Genomic DNA, 6,731 nt, shown 5'->3' with positions numbered 1-6,731 from the left:
TGTATGATTCATGGACGTAATATGATGCCATTAGTACCTAATAAGTATCTTTTAACAGCGATTGTGCTGTCAGATTTACTTGTGTATTACTGTCTTTTGGCGCTTTATATCTTCCTTGCGTCAGCCTCGCTGTGTCAGACGAGTGGCTTGTGGTGAGAGAGAAACCGCCCACATGTGTCTGACATCCACTCAGAAACCTTGTTCTCTATGTCACAGTTCTCCCCTCTATTTACCCATATCTTATTCAGTTTTCTTCGAGGAATATGTCCAGTGTACATTATATTGTTTTGAGGATCTATTATTGTATGTTGATGTAAGAGATTTTGTTTCTAAGAGCGTAAACAAATCAAGAGAAAATATTTTCAATATCATTACGTATTATGAAAGGACAAAACATATGTAAGAGACAAGAAAAAGTGATATGAAGAATTTGTATAGAAACTGGAAGAAGGCCAAGGTCAAACCTCGCTCTCAAGAATTGCTATAGAGGAATGTTGCAAACAAAGTTGTTGGTAAATGTATAATGTAATCTGTACACATGTCAGTCATTCCAAATGTTTATGTTATATGGTTGAGGCCAGTAACCTTGCCAGAGATGTAATGTAAAGTGAGATAGAGATATGTGTATCAAGAATATATTATTTACGTTCAGAGAGCCATGTTTATTTTTGCAGCCATGTTTATTTTTGCTATTATAGATATATAGATTTTTATCTGTGGTATTTGACCAACTTGAGAAGAATGGAATAGTAGGTATATAATTACGGCCGTCAGCTGTCAGTAGATGTTAGCCAGATGGTGAGGGAAGCTGTGACGAGCCCAAATGACTGTTATTTCAGTTATCTATTTTAATGGGCCTATTGGCTGATTGTACACACTTTAATGTATAATGGGTGGAGGCAGAACGTAACATGGTGACCCGTCCGGGATCTTGAAACCTGCCGTCAGGGAGATGACTATGTGGAAGCCTGCTGTCCAGGATGTACATATGTGAACACACAGTCCAGGAAGCTGACATTATGAAACCATGTAATTCAAGGTGGCCGAAGTGTTGTGGGTTAGTACTCTACAGTACTCTCTTGAAATATCTGGAGAAGATTTCTCTAAACTAGTAAGTGTCCATACTTGTAAATATAATGTGTTGAAATATGGCAGATAACGTTAAGAAGTTTATTGAAACCCAGAATACATATTTTCTGTACCAATGGACTAAAGATGAATTGAAGCAGGTGGCAGTCAATCATGGAATTTCTCTGCTGACACATGTCAAAACTGATATGCAGAGAGAATTGATTGACCAATTGGTGTCCTTATCAATAATGAAGGAACCTCAAGATGTTGATGATAGTGAAAAAGTTGCAGTGGAGAAATTATGATTAGAATTTAAGCTTAAGAAATACAAATAGAGGCTGAAAAGGAGAGATTACGTGTAGAAACCAAAAAAGAGAATTTAGACTGATGAAGAAGTAAGGATTAGACAGTTAGAAACAGAAGGAAGGACACGTTCATAGAAATAGAAGAAAGAACAAGTTCATGAAGAGGAATTGTAGATAAGTATGATAGGATATGTCAGTTACCTGAGTGTATAGAAAAAGAAGCTGAGAATTTCTTTATTCTGTTTGAAAAACTTGTAACTATTAAAGAATGGGATGAAATTGACTAGGCTATATTGGTGAACAGTAAATTTAAGGGTAAGGCTAGAGAGAAGTATGCATTTCTTAGTTTAATGGAATTAGTAGATTATAAGGCTGTTAAGGAAGCAGTATTAAAAACTGTGAAATTGGACGCAGAAGCATAAAGAAGTTTAGAGACGTCAAGAAAATTAGTGGACGAACTCATATGGAGATGGCTAGAGAATGTGGAATGACTTTTCATAGATGGTGTATATCAGAAAAAGTAGAGACAATGAAAGAACAAAGGCAACTAATTCTGTTGGAACAGTTTAAAAGTGGTTTACAACCTGAAATATTTTATGAAATATGCGAGAGGAGAGTGAAAAATGCAACGGAAGCAGCCAGGATGGCTGAGAATTTAGAAATAGCGAACAAATATTGTAAGAAAGAAAGAACCTGGAAACAGAGTAATAGACAGAATTATGACAAACCTTATTAATAATATCCACATTATTCAAGATAGAGTAATAGAAGGAATTATGACAAAACTTTATAAAAATCCACACTTAAGATGTTTAACAGCCTAGTCACCATTATTGTGTGTAAGGTTCACATTACTATGAGCCATAAAACGATGCAGGAAATAGATTCCAAAGACATACACAATACAGGTATTCAAGACCTCAGTTTAGTCATAACCCTTATATTAGCAGACAGGAGAGACCACCAATGAAATGTTTGGGATGTGGAGAATTTGGTCATGGTAAATATCAATGTCAAAAATCACCAAAGACTGTGGGATTAAATGTTACTTGGAAACAGAAACATGATATTAGTGAAGTAAGAAATAATGATTATGATGTGAGTAAACCAAAATGTTCAATTTGTGAGCCATATATTACTGAAGGAAAGGTTGGAATTAAAGGTAGTCCTGAGAAGAAAATTTTAATATTGAGGGATACTGGAGCAATTCAGAGTTTAATTCTGAAAGATGTGTCAGAGTGGACAAAGGAGTCTTTCTCTGGGGAAAAAATAAATGTAAACGTGTTATGGTTAGGCAAGCCTATCCCATTGCATTATATAAATCTTGAGAGTGGATTTGTGAGTGGCCTTGTAAAGGTTAGGATATGTTCCTATGCTTGGAGTACACATGCTATTGCATAATGATTTGACTGACAAATTAGTCCCAGAGCCTATTAAAGTAGTAATCCATTTGAGGTAGATACTATTGTAAAGGTGAACCACATGACATAAAACTAGAGAATCAGACTGATAGTAATGTACAGTGTAGTGAAATTGTTTATCCAGCTTGTGTTGTAACTAGTTCAATGTTAAAGAGAGAAGTTGATTATGATTTATGTGAATTATTTACTGAAAAGTATGTAACTAGAAAAGATACAATAGAAAGTGGAAATGAGAGGAGCATTGTGGAATTAAAAATTGATGTATTTCCAGATTTTGTTGTGGACAAGAAGAGTTGACAAAGTTACAGAAGGGTGATGAGAGTTTTAAAGAATGTTGGAGTGAAGCTGCTAGAAATGGAAATGACAGTGATGTGTCAGTTGTATTTTTTGTAATGGTGTTTTAATGAGAAAATGGAGGCCTGCCTTATGTTCCAGCATCTGATCACTGGGAGGTCAGAAAGCAAATTGTAGTTCCAAAGAACTATAGAATACATGTAATTGCTCTATCCCATAGTTCTTGTTTGTCTGGAAATTTGGAAGTTAGGAATATAAATGATAGAGTTTTTAACTCATTTTTATTGGCCAGATATGAAGAAAGATGTGTCCCAGTATTGTAAGATTTGTGAATTATGTCAGTGAGTAGGTAAACTCAACCAGACTATACATACAGCCAGCACCATTGCAGCCTATTCTTGCTTTCTGTAAACCTTTTAGCAAAATTGTAATTGATTGTGTAGGTCCTCTACCTAAAGCACATAAAGGAAATCAGTATTTATTGATAATAATGTGTGCATCTACCAGATTTCCAGAAGCAGTACCATTACATAGCATACATTCTAGAAATGTTATAAGAGAGTTAGTGAAATATTTTTCCTGGGTGGATATGCCTAAAATTATACAGTCAGACCAGGGAAGTAATTTCTCTTCAGGAATGTTTCAGAAAATATTAGATGGATTACGTATAACACATAAGATGTCAAGTGCTTATCACCACAGAGGCAAGTTGTGGAGAGATTCCATCAGACTTTGAAAAATACTTTGAGAGTGTATTGTGAGGAATTGTCAGTGGACTGGGATGAGGGTCCACTTTAGAATTGTTTGCCATTAGAGATTCAGTACATGAGTCTACAGGTTTTAGTCAATTGAGTTAGTGTATGGACATGAAATAAGAAGTCCATTGAGTATATTGAAAGAGAAATGATTAAGGAAGAGTGATTTTCCTGGACTGTTGAAATATGTATCAGATTTTAAAAGCAGATTGTGTAGAGTTAGAGAGATTGCTGCTGAAAATTTGAAAGGATGTCAAGAAGATAAGAAAATATGGTATGACAAAATATCTTGGAGCAGAGAGTTCAAACCAGGTTATCGAGTGTTGGTATTATTGCCTCAGACTGGAAATCCTCTGAGAGCAAGGTTTAATGGTCCCTGGGTTATTGAGAAAAGAGTGGATGATTTGAACTACCTTGTGAATACTCCAGAAAGACGCAAGCCAAGCTAATTGTGTCATGTAAACATGATAAAACCTTATCGTGATAGAAATTCTGCAAAGGGTGATGAGGTTATAAATGTGCATTGTGCATATAGTATGTCTGATGATGCAGAGGATGCAGATGGAGATGAGAATGTAAAGTTGGAGAGATGTGAAGACAAATTGTTAAAAAATTCAGATGTGTTAGATAATTTGAAAAAGAAGCTTGTTTATATAGAAACTGAGAAAAGAGATGAGATAGGAGGACTGATGTATTTCTGCCTGACATCAAAACTGAAGATGCCACACCCATCAAGCAGCACCCTCATAGAGTGAATCCTTAAATGAGAGAGATAATGAGAAAAGAAGTACAGTATATGCTTGACAGTGATCTGATTGAAAAAGTTATAATATCCTTGGAGTTCATCTTGTGTGTTAACAACTAAACCTGATGGTATTATGTACAGATTTTGTACTGATTTCAGAAAGGTAAATAAGATAACTAAATCTGCCTTGTATCCTATTCCAAGAGTAGATGTTTGTATTGATCAGATAGGAGATGCTAAATTTGTAGCTAAGTTGGACTTATTGAAAGGGTATTGGAAAGTACCTCTGACTCAAAGAGCAAAAGAAATTTCTTTGTTTGTAACTACAGATGGTTTGTATCAGGATAAAGTGATGCCCCTTTTGTGTTAAAAACAGTGGTAATACTTTCCAAAGATTAGTAAATCAAGTATTGTGTGATGTTAAAGATTGTTCTGTATATATAGGTGTTATAATATTGTATTCAAAAACTTGGGAAGAACATTTGTATTTAGTGAGGGAAGTATTTGATGGGTTGGACAAAGCAAATTTGATGGTAAACCTTGTAAAGAGTGAATTTGCTAGAACAACAGTAGAATATCGTGGTTATGTTGTTGGACAGGGATTTGTAAAATCAATCACTGCTAAGATAGAAAGTATTGTAAAATTTCCAGTGCCTACAAATAAGAAAGAATTAGAGATTTTTGGGTATGGTTTGATATTATCGTAGGTTTTGTACAAATTTTTCAATCATTGCTTTACCATTAACCAATCTATTGTCAAAGTCAGATTTTTATGGTGATCAATGTGATGAGGCCTTTAAGAAATTGAAACAGATACTTTTATGTACACCCATACTTTCTACCTCAAATTATGATAGATCATTTAAATTGTATATAGATGTGAGTGATTTTGGGGTTGATGGAGTCTTAATGCAGGAGAAAGTTGATTTTCCAATTTGTTATTTTTCAAAGAAGTCTCTGTCTTATCAGAAAAAATACAGTACTATTGAAAAGGAAACATTTGCCTTGATTTTAAGTCGGAATAATTTTGATGTATATTTGGGAGGAATAGGTAGGCGGATCCAAGTATTTACGGATCACAACCTCCTTGAATTTTTGCATGAGATGAAAAATGTAAACCACTGTTTAACAAGGTGGAGTCTTTTGTTACAAGACTATTATTTGATTATTAAGCATATAAGAGGAAAGGATAATATAGCTGATGTATTGTCTCATATACCAGTTAGTCATAAGTCAACTAGTGGCTGACTCATGTCCAGTGTACATTATATTGTTTTGAGGGTCTATATTATTGTATGTTAATATAAGGGATTTTGTTTATTAGAGCGTAAACAAATTAAGAGTAAATATTTTCGACATTAATTCAAATTATGGAAGGACAAAACATATGTAAGAGACAAGAGAAAGTGATGTGAAGAATTTGTATAGAAACTTGAGGAAGGCCAAGGTCAAGCCTCTCTCTCAAGAATGGCTATAGAGGAAGGATGTGATACAAAGCTGTTGGTAAGTATGTAATGTAATAAGTACACATCTCAGTCATTTCAATCGCTCATGGTATATGATTGAGGCCAGTAAATTTGCCAAAGAGATGTAAAGTAAGATAGAGAGAGATATACGTATCAAGAATAGATTGTATTATGTTACGAGAGAGCCATGTTTATTTTTGATATTATGAATATATTTATATAGATTTTTATCTGTGGTATTTGACCAGCTTGAGAAGAATGGAAAAGTAGGTACATAATTACGGCCGTCAGCTGTCAGATTTTAGCCAGATGGTAAGGGAATCTGTGTCTAGTCCAAGTCTCTGATAACAGAAGCTGTTATTTCAGAGTTATCTATATTCTAATGGGCCTATTGGCTAATTATACACCCTTTAATGTATAATGGGTAGAGGCAGATCGTAAGATCAAAAACTGCTCTATTACTTCCAGAACGTATATTGAAGTTCTTACTAATGACCATTCGAAGCATGTGCTAATCATCTTGCTAATGTGCTATTCATCCTGATAATGACCATATGGAACAAAAATGTCAGAGGAATGAGGGACTAGTCTCACCACAGCTGACACCAGCCATTGTAACAACATAAATGACCACCCATAACTTTGTCGACAGAAATAACTTTAATGGCCTGACG

At 34.7% G+C, this 6,731-nt stretch overlaps 1 long non-coding RNA gene across 1 annotated transcript in view; it reads left to right on the top strand.

Moving 5' to 3' along the window:
• The first annotated feature begins 441 nt into the window (after positions 1 to 441).
• LOC139753645 (uncharacterized) overlaps positions 442 to 6,731 on the top strand; it is a 238,055-nt gene continuing 231,765 nt past the window's right edge. Inside the window, exon 1 of the long non-coding RNA XR_011713741.1 lies at positions 442 to 6,094. This is a non-coding gene — a long non-coding RNA (uncharacterized lncRNA). The remainder of the gene's footprint in view (positions 6,095 to 6,731) is intronic.

The sequence above is a fragment of the Panulirus ornatus genome, chromosome 15 (genome assembly GCF_036320965.1).
Source record: "Panulirus ornatus isolate Po-2019 chromosome 15, ASM3632096v1, whole genome shotgun sequence".
Lineage (NCBI taxonomy): Eukaryota > Metazoa > Arthropoda > Malacostraca > Decapoda > Palinuridae > Panulirus > Panulirus ornatus.
This window is presented reverse-complemented; position numbering and strand designations above follow the sequence as displayed.